This window comes from Microcaecilia unicolor, chromosome 2 (assembly GCF_901765095.1).
Source record: "Microcaecilia unicolor chromosome 2, aMicUni1.1, whole genome shotgun sequence".
In the NCBI taxonomy this organism is placed as follows: Eukaryota; Metazoa; Chordata; class Amphibia; order Gymnophiona; family Siphonopidae; genus Microcaecilia; species Microcaecilia unicolor.
Window position 1 is genome coordinate 445,104,533 of NC_044032.1, and position 21,512 is coordinate 445,126,044.

The 21,512-nt window shown below is 44.6% G+C and overlaps 1 long non-coding RNA gene across 1 annotated transcript; it reads right to left on the reverse strand.

Moving 5' to 3' along the window:
- Positions 1-208: 208 nt before the first annotated feature.
- LOC115462547 lies at positions 209-20,295 on the reverse strand. The gene is made up of 3 exons (XR_003940889.1): positions 20,285-20,295; positions 16,440-16,445; positions 209-288 (listed from the first exon to the last, which is right to left on the reverse strand). It is a non-coding gene; the product is annotated as an uncharacterized LOC115462547 (long non-coding RNA).
- Between the last annotated feature and the right edge of the window lie 1,217 nt (positions 20,296-21,512).

The following is a 21,512-nucleotide window of genomic DNA, read 5'->3' on the forward strand; positions in this document are numbered from 1 at the left end:
AGAATATGCCTAAAAAGGAACACGTGTAAATTCAAATTATTGCCAATTGGTGATGATAATTGGTTATCGGCTGGTGCTTTTTCTTTTGTGCTCTCTGTCTCTTTCTGCAACAGGCATGAGCCCAGACCTGTCAAACAAGTGCAGGAGGATTGTGCCCTAATCCACCTTCTTCAAATGTCCAGAGGGACAAAATATAACCAGCTCAGTATGCCCTAGTGAGGGAGAAATATGCCCCATGATGCACTGTTATGATTTTTTAATCTGTGGATGAATAATGTCATCAACAATCTATGTCTCCTGTCTTCCACAGACCTTCCCACAATAGACAATATCATCTCAGAAAATGTGCTGGCAGCAGGAATGCACAGCCCCCCCCCCCCCCCCCCATGCAAGTTTTGCTAGTTTTGGACAGCAATTTGCCTTCCCCCCCCCCCCCAAAAAAAAAAAAAAAATCAAAACATCGTCATCTGCATCACTCAAACATAAACAACTATCCAGTTCATTAACAATAGCCTTCAAAGGAGGCATTGTTCCATAAAAGTCACTCAGAAAATTGCTAACATCCATTTTCATTCTTTTGGAGGGGGGCTCTTCCACAGATGTGACACTTTCTGAGAATGTGGATTGTGCAGGATCCTGAGTTATTGATGTTGATGGACTTGAGCCTTCCATTTCGATCTGGTTTGCTACAAAACTTCTCAAACATTCGGTTTCCTGTGTTTTTGCATCATCTGGGACGATAATTGGTTTGTCTTCAGACATAGGTGTAGAAGAGAACCAACACTGTGTAGTGGATGAATAGGAAAATTAGTGTCAGTTAAGTGTTGGAAATTCTCCTTGATGCCAGCAACAATGGATGAATCTTTTACATTAACAGTAAGATGCTGGAGCAACTGGGCATGTGATGAAAGGACATTGCAGATGGTAGGAGTCTGATCAGCAAACAAGATTCTTCTTGCCACATCAAGGGCAGATAAGACACAAATGATGTCATTTAACAGTGCTTCATTTAAATCCAAAAGCTGCTTCTGCAGTTTTTTATCATTGAATTCAGTTGTCAGTTTTAAGTTTTTACATATTGATACTAGCATTTCATAGATGCTGTTCCACCTAGCTGAAACAGCCTGTTTAAGGCTAGACTCAAGCTTTTAAAGAATGACACAGGGACAAAAATTTGTCCCCATCCCTATAAGCTCTGTCCCCAGCACTGTCCCATTCCCATGGGCTCTGTCCCCATCCCTGTGTCATTCTCTACTTTCAGGTCTTCTTTGTTTTCCTTATATGGTCTTGCTTCACCTTGTCCTTATGATGCTACTTCCTTTGGTGCTGTAGAGGAGGGTAATGGGAACTTATGTCTTTATCTTGTTCCTACTATCTTGTTTTCCTGGGGTCCTGGCTGGAGCTGCTCTGGTACTGTATGAGCTCCAGGCACTATTGCTTTAGAGCCCGAGGAGAGGTGTTCCTCCTCCCACCGCCTATTCTGCTCTTTGGGGGTCTTCCTCCTCCCTTATCTTCACTGGTACTTCTGTTGTGTGTTTGTGTGTGTGTGGGGGGGGGACTCTTCTTGGTGGTGGTAGGCTGCTTCTCTCTGGTGCCTGTCCTATACTCAGCAGCTATGGCCCCTTTAAGGCTACTGGTTGAGGCGGGGCTTCCCTCCTGTCATGACCCCAGTTTGATTCATCTTGGAGCACTTCATTGGTACAGTCACTGTTCTTTTCAGTCACAGCCACCAATGCAATTGAGGTCCCATGGCTTTTGCCAATTCTGTCACTGCTGTAATAAGGATAGGGAAGGGGGAGCCTTCACTCCAAGTGTGCTTCAGTTTGGTGGTTCCCATTCACATATGGACATAAGTGCTGGTACTGTAGTAATTTATGCACATTCTTGGCATTTAAATGCTCAAGCCCTTTTCATAGAATTACTCTCCAACTACCACAGTCAGTAAAATAAGGCCATTTTATATAAACAGTAACCCTAGGCACTCAACAGCCTTAGAAGTAATACTCCAGCCCTCTTCTTCCTCCCTCTCCTTAGAGAAGTTGAACATGTGTATGCTTGGGAGAATGAGGGAGGGGGGGAGGGGGGATTTGTCAAAAATGAAGCATGACAGATTTGATCCATCTCTATTCCCTATAAGCATCATGAACTGACTCCAACCTGCTGAAGTCTATTACTCCATTATTTATGGTGAAAAGAGATCTCCCCAGGCTAATTAAACAACTAGTTGGTGAATTAAATCAATCCCACTCTCTACAACTAAATTCCCCAGCGGGCAGCTGCGCATCCTGCTTACAGCAGAGCAGTAGCAGAGCAATCATTCATTAACCTTTGACCTGGAAACACTTGCTGCTATTGCATCCCATCAGTGGCTCTTCTATTGTGTCTCCCTAATTCCCAGCTGGGTGCTGGGGTTGGCTGACAGATCCCTTAATGGCATTACAATGAATTGAGTCCCGTTTCAGTACACAGATTTTTCAATTAGGATATAAATAATGGACTGCGGGACCTGAACTCCATTATTCTAGCGAGTGGACCGCAGCATTCCATTCTCCCCAGCTCCTCCCATTCAGCTCTTTCATCTCAGGCTCACCTATGCAGAGAAAATAAAAAAGCAAATGGGAAGGGATTTTGTTTAGACTTTTAAGTGTAAAGGACAAAGGTTTCTGCTATACTGGCTGCTTCTCAGCGAGGCTTTTCTAATGCCCTGCAGCCATTTTTATTCATGTTCATTTTTGGTTTATGCAGTAAAGTAATTCTATCTCATGCAGTACTTGGTAGCCATAAATCAGCATGCATTAACTTTTTTATAAAGTGCTATGAAAATGCATAGAACCAAGCAGTCATTTTTGGCTGATGAAGGAATGGCAGGAATTGCTTTCCTGACAGAATTTAACATATTGACAAAAGATGCTGGCAAACAGGGGATTTCCGTGACTGTGGTGAAGAGGGGAGGAGGGAGATCTCTGACTTTGCAAAATGTGCTTTAAACATTAAGAGGCACACACCTGAATGGATGGGCAATAATGACAAATTCCTGCTTCATCATTTTTTACTCCCATGTTATGATGCTGGAATAACAGTATCTTATAATTTTATTATTCCTGTTGTCTGTAGTGAAATCATGGGATGATAGCAAGTCATAATTGATTTGCACTCGCAGTGCCTGAAATACAGCGCTGAGATAATGATCTGTCTGTAGTTTTCCTTCTCTTCTGTGTGATTAAATAGAATTCTGAGCAGAAAAGGTGTCTTACCCCAACAGATTAAACAACACCTCCAGCAATAAAGGAATACCATATCAATAAAGTCACATTTTTTCAAGAATAAAGATAAATTCTTAATTGATTACAAATTCTCCATGAAATATATATGATTCATTTCCTAATTAACGAGGAACCAATATTCAAAAGATCTATGTCCCTAACTTTAGGAGTCTGCAGCCAAGATCTGATTAAATGAATTTCTCACTGCTGTATATCTAGGGTTACCATATTTGCAGAAAAAAAAGGGGACACAAAAAAATAAAATGCTGCCCCGCTCCTGCCTCTGCCGCCCCATATCGCACAGTCATCTTGACTCCCCACAAAAGCCAGATTCTATAAGCAGTGAAAATACTGGTAAAAGTAACAGAAATGCATTTTCTTCTGTACTCAGCTAAGTATAAAATTAGAAAATATGTACATTTCCAAAAAAGCAAATATCCATGAGCAGCATACCCCCTTCTTCTCTCCTCTCCACCCCCTTCTCTCCATGTGCTATATTCCCCCTTTTCCCTTCCCCCTCACGTACGTCCCCCTCACCAATCTTTTTCCAGCCTTCTCTCTGCACCCACACTCCATCCATCTTTTTTACAGTCCCCTCCCTCCCTCCACCCACCCACACATTTCCATCCCTCCATCCACCTCCCCTTCAGCCCTGAGTCAGGGTGCCATCCCGAACCTACCTTAATGCATTCTGGTGGTCTAGTGGTTTCTTCAAGCAGGAAAGAACCCCACTCTTTCCTGCCCACTGCCAGTGACCTACTCACTGCAGCCACTTGTTCAAAATTGCTGCTGAGACTTGAAGCAATGGCCTCGCAAGACTTCTACAGATACATGGTAACTCTATGTATACCCAGATTTGAAACCCCTTTTTGTATAGAACTTCGAGAAAAGAATTGGGGTATACACGTGGGGAGGTTCACAATTCCCCAAGTATTTTCTGAAAGGTTTGTTTGATGGGCAAGGTAGGAAGTACTAAATAAACTTGGAAACTTGGATGTTTATGCCATTTACACATACATATGCTGCAGTTTACGTGTGTTTATGCAGGCTTGTCCAATCTTTTTTTTATCAGGTGCCACATTTTATATTTCATAACATTTGGAGGCAGGGGTGGCCCAAGGCAATCTGCTGCCTGAGGCGAGGGCTGAGTTGGCGCCCCTACTCTCGCCCGTGGGTCTGGCATCTCCCCCTTCCCTTTATAACCCCTTTCCCCAAGCCTACCTTTGTTTTCCAAAAGACGGCAGCAACAGAGATTCCTATAGGCTGCCCTGCCTCTCTACTGCAACCCGTCTCTGAGGAAACAGGAAGTTATGTCAGAGGCGGGCTGCAGAAGAGAGAAGAGGCCAGTGCTGTTAGGAGGGCAGCCAATGAAACCGCTGCTGCCACCGACTTTTAATAAACAAAGGTAGGCTTGGGGAAGGGGACTGAAGAAGGAAGGGGGCCGTGGCCGGTGTGTGGGGATATGCTGCTCCCTGAAGAGTGCCACCTGAGGCCCCCGCTTCAGGTGACCTAATGGTAGGGCTGCCACTGTTTGGAGTGCCAAGACACGCATCTGCACACGCATGCACACTCACGCGCTCTCTCCGCCTCTCTCGAGCTTGAAAATACCAACAAGAAGGAGTGAGGAAACAGAAGATGGGGTTTAAAAATGGTTTCCTAAAGAAAAGTCCACAGACCATTATTAAAAAGAACTTGAGGAAAATCCACTTCTTATTTCTAGGATAAGCAGCATAAAATATATTGTACTGTTTTGGGATCTTGCCAGGTACTTGTGACCTGGATTGTCCACTGTTGGAAACAGGGTGCTGGACTTGATGGACCTTCAGTCTGTCTCAGTATGGTCATACTTATGTAAGTCAAAGCTCAATGATGTAACAAATCTTTTAATTGCTTCCAAAGTACTGCAATTATACAATCAAAGGACTCAACACATCCATGTTTTGGCAAGTGTGCCTTCGTCAGGAGCCTTTGAAATGTACAGTACACTAAATCTAGCAATCACAGAAGTGACAACACAATTCACATCGATCAGAGCTGCTGAGAGACAGAGCCTGGTACAGGGCAGGGCCGTCACAGCAGTCACTGCCCCCCCCCCCAAATCGGGCTGCTGCTGCCCCCTCTCTCCTTCTCCTGCTCCCACAGTCCCTGGTCTCACCTGCCCACCCTTGGCTCCGTCAACAGCCCCCCTCCGTCCGCCACCGGGCCCCCTGCATTCAACTCGGCAGTGCCTCACTTCGGTGTGAAGGCGGCAGATCGCCTCCCTTCGGGCCCTCCCTCACTGTGTCCCGCCCTCATCTGATGTAATTCCTGTTTCCGTGAGGGCGGGGCACAGTGAGGGAGGGCCTGAAGGCGATCTGCTGCTTTCACAAGGAGATGAGGCGCCACCGATTTGAATGTAGGGGCCCGGTGGTGGATGGAGGGGGGCTGTCAACGGGGCTGGGGGTGGGCGGGTGGAGACTGGGGACTGCGGCGCCAGTGGCCTAAGAGCAGGAGAGGGAGGCGACAGTGGTAGCGATTAGGGGGGGGGCGGCCTTGTCCCGGGCCTAGCTCAGTCTCTCGGCGGCCCTGCCAGTCGGCAGAGGCTATCAACAAGCAGGCAACATATTGCATGTTTCCTCACTCCTTGTTGCTGGCCACACCATGTATATGCTAGCATTTTGGTCATTTATGCAGGTAAAGTCTTGATTATCCGTAATGCCCCAGCCTATATGTCAGACCTGATAGATCTACCACCCAGGAACGCAAAAAGATCCTCTCGCATATTCCTTAATCTCCATCCTGTCAAGTGCAAGGGTCTGAAATACAAATCAATGCATGCATCTACCTTTTCCTATAGGAGCACGCAACTCTGGAACGCGCTGCCACGTAACCTGAAAACGGTCTATGAACTGACCAATTTCCGCAAACTATTGAAAACCTATCTCTTCGACAAGATATATCACAAAGATCAACATGTGTAACTGTATAATCTAACATGTATAACTGTATAATCTTAAAACTTCCAGACTGTATTATAATGTCTTATAATGTCTTTCTGCTTTAACGCCTTCATGTATTTCACCACCATGTAACACAAAACCCTCTGTAAACCAAATGTATATTCACTGCTATTTCCAGTATCCATGACAAAATGTAAGCCACATTGAGCCTGCAAAGAGGTGGGATAATGTGGGATACAATAAATAAATAAATAAACGGGACTGACCTGTTGTCAGATAAATGAAAAGTCAGATAATACAGAAAGCAATGGTAAACCCTCAAACAATGCAGAAACAAAGGCAGTAAAAGAAGGGTCCCGGCTCACAACAGTTCTGTTTTGTGGTATAAGTAGGGTCCCAGATTCAGAGAGAAGCTGTATGACATCACTGGGGGGAGGGGGTCTGTTGGATATGCGGGATGGTCGGATCAGCGAAGATTGGAAATTGAGACTGTACTGCATTTGGCATCTAACCATTGGTGTCCATTTTATACAATTTCCCCCCTCCCCCAAGTGTTGCACTTTGAAACACAAAGCACTACAGTGTCCTGTGTGATACAAAGTGAGACACACAAGGGAGAGTACATGGCTTGAGACACTGTGCAGCTGCCCTCTACTGGCAGCCAAGCAGAAATGGGAGGGGGAGAAAAGGGAAATGGAAGGACTAGAAAGTAAATTGGGGGAGGGGATGAGAGAAAAAGAATATATTAGGGATGAGGGGACAAAGATTATGTGAGGGAATGAGGCAAGAAGGAGTGAGTGAGTGAGTGAGTGATGGGTACAAGGGAGGACAAGTTAGTGAGAGCATGGAGGAAGAGGGAAGGGATGGGGGCTAGAGAGCGAATGAGATCAGAAGGAGTTCAAGGGGAAGAGAGAGAGCGAGGGAACTGGAGAGGTTGCAAGGCAGAATGAGTGAGGGACTGAAGGCGCTAAGGGGTGTGAAATTCATAGGTTGTTTCTAATAAGAAAATATTTACTCTGCCAAGTACCTCTTATTGTACAAGACAGTTACAGCTATGCACTCTAGAAATGGTCTCCAAGCTCTTCATAAATACTGGGACAGAGGCTGCCCTTCAAACCCTGCTTCTACCTCAAAACAGTGAGAAAGACTCCAGAGACTTCCTACTGAAATTAATATAAGAATCATGAAAAAAAAATGATCAAATTGACCTCCTTCAGAAATGCTGAATCGTAGTAATATTAGACCTGAGACCAGCTGTGTCATTAAATCAACCCCTCCTCTGCTTTCACCCACTAATGCACCCATCACAGACTGAGCAGATACGATATTTTCTCACAAAACCCCAGTCCTCTCTTTTTTTCTCTCATCTCCTTTCCTTTCCTTTGTCTGGACTGAGCGTAAAGCCATGTCAGCCGTGAAGTCATCTCATATTCATTTTGTTTCACAGAATTACCATGGATCACATATGCAAGGAGAGCTAATAAATTACTCTGTATGTAGTATTCCTCCAGGGACAATGTTTCACTAACAAACTCTGGGAAATATTTTGCTAGAAATGGTCTGATTCCAAGAAAAGACAGTCTTCTAAATGCAGCAGGAAGGGCATGAGGGCCATGATGTTATTGAGAAGAAAAGAATAGCCATACTGGGTCAGACCAGTGGTCCATCTAGCCCAGTATCCTGTTTCCAACAGTGGTCACAAGTACCTGGCAGAAACCCAGAAACATTCCATGCTACCAATCCCGGGGCAAGCAATGGCTTCCCTATGTCTTTGTCAATAGCAGACTATGGACTTTTCCTCCAGGAACTTGTCCAAACCTTTTAAAATCCAGATATGCTAACCATTGTTACCACATCCTCCGGCAATGAGGTCCAGATCGTAACTATTCGTTCAGTGAAAAAACTATTTCCTCCCATTTGTTTTAAAAGTATTTCCATGTAACTTCATTGAGTGTCCCCTGGTCTTTGTACTTTTTGAAAGAGTAGAAAATCAATTCACTTATACTCATTTTACACGATTCAGGATTTTGAAGACCTCAATCATTTCTCCCCTCAGCTGTCTTTTTTCTAAGCTGAAGGGCCCTAATCTCTTCAGCCTTTCCTCATATGAGAGGAGTTCCATCCCGTTTATTATTTTGGTCATTCTTCTTTGAACTTTTTCTAATTCTGCTATATCTTTTTTGAGATATGGCAACCAGAACTGAATGCAATACTCAAGATGAGGTCACACCATGGAGCAATACAGAGGCATTATAGTATTCTCAGTCTTATTTACCATCACTTTCCTAATAATTCCTAGCATTCTGTTTGTTTTTTTTGGCCACCACTGTACACTGGGCAGAAGATTACAGCATATTTTCTTTAATGACACCTAGATCTTTAATTTGGGTGCTGACCCCCAAGGTGGACCCTAGCATCAGGTAACCATGATTTGGATTATTCTTCCCCATGTGCATCACTTTGCATTTGTCCATATTAAATTTCATCTGCCATTTGGATGCCCAGTCTTCCAATTTCCAATTTTTCACAGTCTGCATTTATTTTAACAACCTTAAATAGTTTTGTGTCATCCTCAAATTTAATCACCTCACTTGTCATCTGATTTCCAGATCATTTATAAATATGTTAAATAGCACCAGTACCAGTTCAGATCCCTGCGGTACTCCACTATTCACCCTCCTCCTTTGAGAGAAATGGTCATTTAACCCTACCCTCTGTTTTCTGTCCAGTAACCAATTCCTAATCCATAACAGAACATTGCCTCCTGTCCCTGACTCTTTAATTTTCTCAGGAGTCTCTCAACCATGTGCTTTGCTGCCATGCATGGAAATGACCAGAGTTGAGAAACTTTAGAGATGCCATGGTGGCATGATGCTTTGAACTCCTTCCAACATCATCCAGGCAAAACATAAACCAGTAGAGAAGGTGTTCACTTTATTATTGTGGTACAAACCACTGAAAAATATGGTGATCTGGGGTAGTTAAAAAAAAATCCAGCATCGTGACATTTGAGGACTTAGGTAAGAAGAAAAGTGCTGTATTTCTGGGAGACCTTGACATCTGAGTGTTTTCTGTCTTCAGATCTGCTCTGCTTGTTTCTAGCTCCTGCAGTAAACTGTCCCCTGATTCCATCATTTTAGGGCTGGGGGTCAGGAGATTACTTGCAGGTCATTATCAAAGGGGCTAACCAAAAGAGCCCAACCTATTGTGTGTTCTTTGTGGGCTCTGGCGATCTTTGCTTGCATTTTGAGGTTTAGTTTGTTTAAGGGACTGTTGTTAGAGCAGCTCAGGGTTTATAGTTATGAAATTTTGATTTGTTTATTAGCCATTTGGGGCCAATATTGAGTAATGCAGTAGTCATATGTATTTATTCACTAAGGGCCCTGTTTACTAATCTGAGCTAGAGGCGCGTTATCGTTTTTAGCACGCACTAAACATTAGTGTGCGCTAAACATGTAGATGCTCATAATATTTCTATGGGTGTCTACATGGTTAGCACATGCTAAAAACACTAGCACACCTTAGTAACAGGGCCCTTAATTTGCCTCATTCAATCAGCAGCACTCTCCACCATATTTAAAGTGATCTCATTAATTGTACTCACATAGAATTGATATTATGCACTAGCAGCTAAATTAGAGCTGTGGCTCTGGAATGCCAAAACCATTGGCATGGCCAGACAGTAAATTATGGGTGGGCCAACATGCTTCCCTTTCACTCTCCCCCTCCCCTTACTCCACTCAAATGTTAAACTGAATTCCTTAGCTAGTGGGCATCCCCAAGCCCCGCCAACTGAAGACATCGGCAGGCAGCGATAACTCCTCTCACAACAGTCAATGACAGCATTTCCAGCCCCATGCCCAGTTCTTGCGCATGCTCAGTTTATTTATTTGAAAAAAATATATATTCTGCTTATTCCACTGAGAGTGTGTAGGATGCTGGTGATGGCAGCTGGGAACACTGCTACTGACTGCCTCAAGGGAAGTTATGGCCGACTGCTGATGTCTTCAACTGGTGAGGCTTGTGAATCCCCACTAGAGCTACACCAACGCTGCGCTATAGTCACCTATAGGGCCCTGGGCAAACTTTTGAGAATGTCTGTGCCCCCCCCCCCCCCCCAGTCTAACAGCACCCCTCTTCACTTGCCCCAGTCCAGCGATGACGTTTCCTTAGATTCCTGCCAGCCAAGCCACTTTCCACCCCCCCCCCCCCCACACACACACACAAAAAACATCATAAAGGTATGGAGTGGCTGGCTAGGCCTCACCACTGATGGATTTGTCAGTTCTGTCCCTCAGAAAAAGGAAGTCCATATCAGATAGGGTGGGACTGACAGAGCCATCAGCAGCATGGCCTAGACAGCAGCTCTGCATCATTATATCACCTTTTTGTTATTGCTTTTGCTGGAAGCAGTGAGGATTCCAGAGGTGGAAAAGAGGGTAAGGGAGCTGCTGGACTGGTGAAAAAGAGGGGAGGAAAGGAAGGTGCTGGACCAGAGGGCAGAGATGGGTGGTCCTTCCAAAAGAATGAGATTTACCACCCCAATGAGTGTATTCAGGGTATAAATATAGCATGGTGGTGAGGGGGACGAGGCCTGAGGAAGGGCTGTTGGCCACTCATTGACAAGTAATGATTTCATGTGCACCTAAAAACAGATTTCTGCATCACGGGTGACATTATATTTTTTAAACTCAATTATTTTAAGCACTTACCAACACTCAGTGCTAGGGACCAGCTACTTAAAAAGTAGTTTAACTATAGTTACTTTACTAAAAAAAAGTAATTTAACTACCTGGTTAACTACATTTTTCTTGTAGTAGTTTAACTATATGAGACAATTACTACAGTTAACTACTAGTGGTTAACTACTTCAATGGCATTTTCATTTGCCTTAAAACACTTGTATAACCATTGCACTTAGGATGAAATGTGTTTAATGTTTAACAACAGAGTTGGTAAACTCTCAGCAAATCACTAATTAAAGCAGATTAATCACTAAATTCTTTATGATTAATCTGCTTTATATTTAAAGTCTAAGAATTCTCAATTTGTCACTTCAGTTTATACCACAGAAAAACTATTTTCTCAGAGTTATCGTTAAGGTACTAAAAATTGTCCTGAGCAACTAAATAACCATTATACTGCTGCAGTGTCGGGACGTGCAGCATTGAACTTGAAGCCACATTGAGCCTGCAAATAGGTCGGAAAATGTGGGCTACAAATGCAACAAATAAATAAATAAAAAATTTTGCCACTTTTGGAAATGCAAGCAAGGTGTTTGTGGATGTGTCTGAACATTCCAGGTAACGCTCAACCTCTTCCTTTGTTCCAGATTTGGCTGCTGGAAGGTTGTTCTTCGCAGTGGACAGAAACTCAAAGAAATCTTCACCTCGAGTAGCAGTCTTTTCTTTGGAGGCTGCCTGCAACTCCTGCACAAATGAAAGTGGAACTATGCCATTAGCTCTGACTTCAGTCTCTGTTATAGCCACAACATGAATGAGCAGCTACATCTTCTCATATCATTTTTGTTCTGGTAGATATCTCAACTTGGAACTTTGGAACAATCATCGTTGAAATAAGGTAGTCATCGTTTTCAAATATTGAACCAAACCTTGAAGCAATTCCTTTTATCAGAGCTGTAATTAATGGCTGCATTGTTTTATCCAAGTTGACTGAATTCCCATTATTCTGGGAATAATAGCAGTCATTTTCAGCTTGCAGAATATCAGTTGTGGCTGACAATGGCTTCATGATGCTGATATAGTTCCTCAGGAACATCATCTCTGTATCAGTCATCAGTTCTAGTCCTATTTTTTGTCACATTCTCGTGTTTTCTCCATTCCAATTATAACCAGTCAATTGATGGCTAAGTAAGCTGAACCCATCTTGTGCAGGTTGGATCAAGAAATGTAAAACCAGCCACCTCTTCAACAACATCTGCATGTTTGATACTCCAACTGACGGCATTGCTAAGAACCTGTACTTTCCCCATGATCATGTCAAACATTCATTTATAACACAAATCTTTTTGTGCTTCATGACTGTCAACAGCTGCTACAAGATTGAGTGTGAGATTGGCACATCTCTTGTGCTTGAGAAACAAGTTGGAGTCAACATCATCAACACATGATTCATCTTTGACTTCATCAAACAAAGATCCAATATCAGCAGCTTCGATCACCTCTGACTCAGAAAGTGACTAGCTGTTGGACTTTGTTCAGCATGAACTACCACCAGTGCAAATGTTGTTCAGAATTATTATTATTATTTGTTACATTTGTATCCCACATTTTCCCACCTTTTTGCAGGCTCAATGTGGCTTACATATTACTGTTAATGGCATTAGCCGGTTCCGGTCTGAACAAATACAAGGTATGAGTGAATACAAGGTGATATTATGGTAGATAAGGTACAAGTATGGTAGATAATTGGGGGAACTTAGAGAGGGAGAGGGGGAGGAAGAATCAGGTAATGTCCATTACGGTCTTTGGTTATATTGTGTCGTAGACAGTTGTCCAAGTATCTTGTAATATTTGCTGAATTGTCAGTAACACATCAAATGATCTTAGTTGCTATGTGGAATTCCATGAACAGTTTATCATTTGAGCAGTCCTCTTTCTTGTGTGAGAATGTTTAAAACTTCAAACAGAAAAAGCATGGGAATGATGCAATAGTGTCTCCTTGATTATGTAATGAATGGTCATTCCAAGAAAACTGTGTTTGTGGCTGCTCCAAAGATCTGCTACTTGAGAAACATTCCACCTGTTGTAATTCTGTAATAAGCAAGTTCTTTTGAATGTCATATAGTTTATTTAAAGTTTGTGCTAAAGTCTTGAGACAAGGCAGGGCTTGAGCTTGGCAAAAACTCAGAGGCAAGGCAGGGCTGGAGCTAGGCAAGACCATGGAGACAAGGCAGGGCTGGAGCTTGGCAGGAACACAGAGATGAGGCAGAGTTGGAGCTTGGCAGGAACCTGGAGACAAGGTAGGGAAAACTTGGGTCCGAGGCAAGGCAAGACTAGAAAGGTCCAAGGCAAGGTCTGGAAGCTAGGCAAGGCTGGAACAGGAACAAGACTGGAGCAGAAACATGGCGGGAAACCTCATTGTGAAGACCCTGAAGAAAGGCCTGGGCTTTCCTTAAATATACCCAGGCCCAGTGCGATGCTCCTGGGACGGCCTCCAGGATTCGCTCCATTGGCCCTGTCAAGCCGCTATCACTGTGTGTGCCTAAGAATGACAGTGTTGGGAGTGCACAGCATTGGACAGGAGGCAAGAACTTGAACCGCCGCCTGGAAAAAGAACACTGGAGAGCTATCACGGGACCAACCTCGACATAGGAAGGTGAGTCAGGGCACCGGTCACGGCAAGAGCCGTGACAGATAAAATGCCATTTAACCCTCCTCTCCGTTTTCTGTCCAATAACCAATTCCTGATCTACAACAGAACATTGCCTCCTATCCCATGACTCTTTTTCTCAGGAGTCTCTCATAAGGAACTTTATCAAAAGCTTTCTGAAAATTTAGACACTACATCAACTGACTCACCTTTATTGACATGTTTATTCACGCCTTCACAGAAATGAAGCAAATTGGTGAGGCAAGACTTCTCTTGCTGAACCCATGCTGACTCTGTCCCATTGGACCGTATTTATCTATGTGGTCCATATTTTACTGTTTATAATAGTGTCCAATATTTTGCCCGTCTGTAATTTCATGGATCAACTCTGGAACCCTTTTTAGAAATCGGCGTTACATTGGCCACCCTGCAATCTTTAGGTACTATGGACAATTTTAACAACAGGTTACAGATTACTAAGGACAGATCAGCAATTTCATGTTTGAGTTCTTTCAGTACCCTTGGATGCATGCCATTTGGTCCAGGTGATTTACTTCTCTTTAATTTGTCGATCTGGCTCAGTTCATCTTCCAGGGTCACCAAGATTTCTTTCAGTTCCTCCATGTCATTACCCTTGAAAACAATTTCTGGTACAAGTAGATCTCTTACATCTTCTTCCGTAAAGACTAACGTAAAGATTTCATTCAGTCTCTCCACTATGGCTTTGTCCTCCCTGATTGCCCCTTTTGCTCCTTCATAACCTAATGGTTCCACAGATTACCTCACAGGCTTTCTGCTTCTGATGTACCTGGAAAAGTTGTTACTGTGTGTTTTTGCCTCTGTGGCAAGTTTCTCTTAATATTCTCATTTAGCCTTCTTTATCAATGCATTGCATCTAAGTTGCCAGTGCTTATGTTGCTTGTTATTTTATTCATTTGGGTCTTTTTTCCATTCTTTAAAGGACATTCGTTTGGCTCTAATAGCCTCTTTTGCTTCACCTTTTAATGATGCTGGCTGTCATTTTCTCTTCTTTCACCTTTGTAAATAGGTGGAATGTATCCGGTCTGTGTTTCCCACATGGTATTTTTAAACAGCCTCCATGTCTGATTTAAAGTCCTAACCTTTGCAGCTGATCCTTTTAGCTTCTTTTTAACCATTTTTCTCATTTTATCATGGTCATCCTTGTGAAAATTAAATGCTGCTACAGTAGATTTCCTTTGTGGCTTCACTCCATATATTAGCTCAAACTTAATCATGTTATGATCACTGTTTCCCAGCGGATCCAACATCATTACTTCTCATAATATGCCCTGCATTCCACTAAGGACTAGATCTAAAATGAATCCCCCTCTAGTTGGTTTCTTGACTAGTTGCTCCAAGAAGTAGTCATTTATTACATCTAGGAATTTTATCTTCCTAGTGCTCCCTGGTGTAACATTTATCCAGTCAATATTGGGGTAATTTAAATCACGTACTGTTGCCCAATTTGGCAGCTTTCCTAACTTTTGTAAACATTTCTTCATCTGTCTGTTTGTTCTGTCCTGGCGGATGGTAGTACAACCTACAAGAATACTCCTTCCCTTCACACATGGAATTTCTATCCATAATGATTCCACACTACTATCTGTTTCATGTAGAATGTTTATTTTGTTTGACTCAGTTCCCTTTATAACATATAGTTCCCTCCAATTCGATCCATTCTATCATTGCGATATAATTTGTACCCTGTTAACACAGTGTCCCATAGATTGCCCTCTTTCCACCGTCTCTGAGATGCTCATTATATCTACCTCATCATTTAGTGCTATATACTCTAACTCTCCCATCTTATTTTTTGGTCTTCTAGCCTAGTGGTTAGTGCAACGGACTTTATCTTGGGGAACTGGGTTTGATTCCCACTGCAGCTCCTTATGACTTTGAGCAAGTCACTTAACCCTCCATTGCCCCAGGTACAAATCAGTACCTGTATATACTATGTAAACCGCTTTGAATGTAGTTGCAAAAACCACAGTAAGGCAATATATCATAAGTCCCATTCCCTTTCCCTTTTGTATACAGACACTTCAAATTGTGTTTTTTCCTTGGATTTACAAGCTGTTTAGAAGTTGATGGGGACAGTGTGTATCTTTACCTTGCTGTCTCCTTAAACACTTCTGGCTTTCTTGCATCATTGTGTGAAACCTCTCTATTGTGATTCCCTAAATGTCCTGTTTCAAAAGTATACACCAAACTGAACCATGCACTCCTGGGCAACTGTTGGCTTCCTCTCCAATTTTAGTTTATAAACCAGTGGCGTAGCCAGACCTCGTGGTGGGAGGGGGCCAGAGCCTGAGGTGAGGGGGCACATTTTAGTCTGCCACCCCGCTGCCTCGCTCCCCCCCCCCCCCCCCCCCACCGCCTCACCTTCCCCAATGCCTCACCGCACCCTACAACAGCAATTACCTTTGCTGGCAGGGGTCCCCAACCCCCGCCAGTCGAAGCCTTCTTCGGCGCCGGTCTCCTCGCCTCCACCCGCACCAAATACATTTGCTGGAGGGGGTCCTCAACCCTGCCAGCTGAAGCTTTCTTCAGCACCGGTGTCCAGCTCGCTGCGTTTGCTTATCTGTGCTTTCTTGTGTCCTGACGTCCTGCACGTTCCTTTAAGTGAAACTGAGCATGCTAAATTGCCCCTGGTACAAAATAAATACCTGAATATATGTAAACCGCTTTAAATGTAGTTTCAAAAACCTCAGAAAGGCGGTATATCAAGTCCCATTTCCCTCCCCTAATTCTGTGGGGGGGGGGGGGGCAGGCCCCCGTGGCCCCACCTAGCTATGCCTCTATTATAAACTGCTGTATCTTCTTTTTAAAAGTTTCCACCAGTAGCCTGGTTCCATCCTGGTTAAGGTGGAGTCCATCCTTTCACAACAGGCTCCCCTTTCCCAGAATGTTGTCCAGTTCTTAACAACTCTAAATCCCTCATCCCTGCACTATCATCTCAACCACTCATTAAGACTTTAGAGCTCTGCCTGCCTCTTGGGTCCTGCACGTGGAATGGGGAACATTTCTAAAAATGCTACTCTGGAGCATCTGGACTTCAGCTTTCTTCCTAGGAACCTACATTTGGCTTCCAGAACCTCCCTCCCACATTTTCCTGTCTCATTGGTACCCACATGTACCAAGACAGCCAGCTCCTCCCCAGCCAGTGAGTGGAATTAAGTGCATTTCAATACCCCAGCTTGAGGGTCCAGGCTCTAATCCCACAGTCTTAAAGCACTAACGTAACCTGCATTAATACTCAACGGACAAAACAAGTTACACTTGTACAAATCTTTTGAATATTAATCTCTTCATTAATATGTTTAATGCCAAAATTGCAATTTATATGCTTTTTGTACTGTACTGGTTTTGCATCTGCATTTGAAATGCATTTTTTAATTTGCTGTGAGCTAATTGCTCTGTAGACTGATACAGCAGGATATAATTGTGAATAAAATAGCAATAGAATCACGATTAAGTGCATTATAGAAGATGTACTCCAGAAGACCACCCATTTCTTTTCAAAAATGGCACTATATCTGTATGGGTTTAATATGCAAACATTGTGCAATTAATATTGTAATAATTAGATAAAACATACTGGCAGCATGCTGAGTGCACATTAACGTTATACTAGCAATATATTAAGGGCATGCTAATACTACTACTACTACTATTTAACATTTCTAGAGCGCTACAAAGTGTACGCAGCGCTGTACAAACACAGAAGACAGTCCCTGCTCAAAGAGCTTACAATCTAATAGACAAAAAGTAAAGCATTTAAATTTAAAATATTTAAGCAGTCAAGCACAAGAGAACAGTCACAGAAGGACAGAAGATGTTGAAGGGTGGTCAGTGTGATTATAATAACACGTATAAGGATCCCTTTGGGACCTTTATTAGACCAGTAAGCTCCTGGTATCAGGACTGTACCACCTACGTGTACTGAGAAAGTATAGAGCATAGACCATTTGGGTACAGAATCCCCATCTGGCAAGGCTACAATGGTTCTACCTAAACTTATATAATAAGCCTTAGACCCCTAGGTGGCAGTGTAGATTTTCTATGGATTTGCTTTGCACTTCGCTGTGAGACAAGGTGCATTTCCTGGTGCTCTGCCTTAGGCCTTTATTTTAAGTCTTATGAAAAGCCACCCTCTTCCTCTCCCTCCTGGCGTCTCCCACATGGTTCCACCATCTTCCTTCCCTCTACCCTTCTAGCCCAGAATCTGCTCCCTCTTTCTCCCCACCCCACTCTTGTAGCCTTACATCTCTCTGCCCCTTCTCTCTTCCCTCCTGCCCTCTCCCCCATGTTCCAACATTTCTCCCTCTCTCTTCCCTCACTCCCACTGTCCGGCATCTCTCCATCACCCTTCTGCTCCTGAATCCAACATCTCCTCCTTTCTTCCCTCTCCACCTCCTGTGTTTCTGTCTCCCTCTCATTTACCACCAGGTCCAATATATCTCCCTCTCTCCCACTTTCTACCATTTCTCCCTCTCTTGTGCCATGGGTCCAACACTTCTCTTCCCCCCTCCCCCCATGCAGCATTTTCTCTCTTCCTCCCTTCCACTGCCATGTCCAACATTTCTGCCTCTCCCCTCCCTTGTGCCCCAGCCAACATCTCTCGCTTCCCCCTACAGCATCTCTTCCTGCCCTCCACCATCATGTCCAATTTTTCACTACCTTCCCCTCCTCAGCACCCCCTGTCCAACATTTACCATCTCTCCCTCCCCACTACCCCTATGTCCAACATTTCTCCCTCTCTTGTCCCTCTCCCCTCTCTATGCAACATGTCCCTCTCCCCTCCCCATGCAAGATTTTTTCCTTTCTTACCCCTCTCTACCCTATATCCCACAATTCTCTCTCTCTTGCCCCTCTCCACCTCATGCCCCCCCCATGCAGCATCTATCTTTTGAAAGGAGACCTCCCCCCAACTCTCCCTCTCAATTCAATGGGGCACCACCCTTAACAGCCCTGGTATTGGAGGAAGCAGGCTGAGCTCCGATCCTGCATCTGCCTCCCTCTCTCTCATGGCAGCGCTTCCCAGACGCTGCCTACCGCCGACGCCGCCACGATCCTGCATCTACCTCCCTCTGTCTCAGCAGCAGCGATAACGATTCACACATGCTGCCACCTGCTTCTAACCCGGAAGTGTCTCCTCTGCCGCGCTCGCGTCCTGCCCCAGCAGAAACAGGAAGTTGTAATAATGGGGGCGGGGGCGGCAGAGGAGATGCTTCCGGGTTAGAAGCAGGAGGCAGCATGAATTGCAATTCACTACCACTGCTGCTGAGACAGAGGGAGGTAGATGCAGGATCGTGGTGGCAGTAGGCAGCGTCTGGGAAGCGCTGCCGTGAGAGAGAGGGAGGCAGATGCAGGATCGGAGCTCAGCCTGCTCCCTCCACTGCTGTTCTGATGAAGGTGCTCCACTGTTGGGTGGGCCTGAACCCAAACTGGGTGGGCCTAAGCCCACCCAGGCCCACCCATGGCTACGCCCCTGGCGTGAATACCAGGTCTATCTTTGGCCAGTTCAAACAACCGGCCAATGCTGAATATAGGCTTGGCCATTTAGGTTTGAACCAGCCAAAAATAAACCGGATATTCAATGCTGGTCACTGGAAATGGCCTGGCATTGAATATCCGGGCTCAGCGCCAACTGCGGGAGTTAACCAGGCTAACTCCAGTGGTCTGAATATGGGGCCCAGAGTCTCTTATAGGGCGTTTCAACTAAATTTTTCTAAAGATTTGTGCAGGACGTAAGGCATCAGAAACAGCTGATCACACCAGGAACTTAGTTGAACGAAGGCGCTACTTCCGGCGCTGAAGAAGACTCTCTTCGGCTGGCGGGGTTCGGGGACAACCGCCAGCAAACAAGGTATCTGATGCGGCAGCGGGGCGGGCGGCGACAGCAGGGTGAGGGTTGGTGGTGGGAGGGGGGTTCAAGGGGATCGTCGGCAGGGGGGCCAGGGCCTAATCTATGGGGGCCCAGGCCCCCTCAGGCCCTACGTAGCTATGCCACTGCTCTGAGAGCCATGATTGTTTCTACCCAATTCATTGTACAGATGTCTTGTTCTCTATTGGACACACTCAGTTGTGGCTGTCTATGGGGTGGGGGAGGGCAAGGGAAAGAAGCCCTGAGAATGGATATGTGCATCCCTCATGGTCAAGGTCTCCCCATTCTCTGTATGTTCTCTGCATTCAAATCTTACCTCTATTTTCACCAGGTTCACGGGTATCCACTGCTGGTAGTTTTTCTCCTGCTTTGCACCTCATGTGTCTCCCTGCTAGGTTCCATCCTTCTTTATGTGGTGAACCCTAGTCCCCTTTTATGAAGTGCCCACCCATTCTCAAGGTTGCTGGGGGTGGGGAGGGGGGGAAGCATATATGCACTTAATGTCTTTTCCACATTATTCAACACAGTCCTGCAATCCTCTATAGTTATGGAACAACAGCATTTCTAAATTCTATCCTGCAAACCATTTTCAAGGTGGCCACAGGTGCGTGCCTACCACGGCCTTGAGCCCTTAAGTCATGGTGAGGGAGAGGGGTTCTGATTACAGTTCCAATTCTAAATAACCTGCAGGTGGCTACAGCCCGGTGCCTATATAATTCCCCTAGCCTGTGCCCTTCTGTACCTGATGTATTATATTGCAATTGTGATGAACTAAACATCCATCTAATGCTTTTACCATTGTTTTCCTTTTTCTCCTCAGCACTATATACCATTGCTGATACATTCAATGTGACAAAGATGACCCAGCTGTTTGTAGCTCCTTCCTGGCCCTCGCCAATGTGGTTTGGTTGTGGGTAAGGGTGTCTGCAGAGAGCAAACATAGTCTATGTGCTACCTATCTGCAAGTTTGTACTTGGCAGATTACTAGTGCTAGACAACATACCTATTATTTACACAACTCTGTGCTGTGGGGCTCTATGGTAAGGGGGGAGAAGCTGGATGGGCATTTCTATTCCTCAACAGAAATGCCCACCCAGCCTCCCCCCCCCCCCCCCCCCCTTACCATACAGCCATGCAGTTTGGAAGGAACAGGTGGCCTTCTGTATTTTTATTTATTTATTTTTTTTTAATTACACCACCCTAACCACTAGGCCACTCCTCCACAATTATGACACATATGTACCAAAGTTTCTCTGTCACAGTTCACCTGTCATGCAACCCAGATTGCTGACTTCTCTCACATCAACCCCAGCATTTGATAATATGTAGTGCACAAGTAGAGACACACACCCTGTTATATGAAATATATCCAACGTGTATTTAACAAAAAAAAAAATAGATCTATGTACAATTCCCCCCCCCCCCCCCCCCCCCAAAGTCCTTAAAGGGAGGCCACGTTCTCCTCCCTGAATGGCCTTGTGCAGCAGGCTAACGAGCAGCACCAGGAGCAACCTCTGTGCCCTGAAGTGCTGCTCGTTAGCCTGCCGCATCGCCGACACCTCCAGCCTCATCGCTGACACCTCCTGCAGCAACTGGTTTTGGCTATTCACCAGTTGCTGCAGGAGGCGCAGTCCTCCAGCCCTCTCCACATCATCCCCAGCACCAGCACCATTCCTAGCCCCATCCCCAGCTGTCCTTGTTACTGTACTTTACACTTATGAATGTTCCTTTTATTTCCCCGTATCTGGATGTCCACAACTACATGCACTGTACTTGCGGAACAACCAGGTACATCAAAGAAGTCGAAAGTATAGTAATAAGGACGTCTTTCTCGTAGAACCAGCGAAGGACGTTGATAACAAATTCAAGTACCGTGAGTTTTAGGGCCGTCCTTTTGCGGTTCTGGAAGATGGGCGTCCTTTTTACTATACTTTGGGCGTCCCTGATTTTGGCGTTTTGCACTGCGATAATGGAATGTCTAAGAACGTCTATACTATTTTTTGATTATACCTACCTGATTTTGGCCGACTTTGCGAGGGCGTCCTAATTCATACTTGGACAACCTTTCGA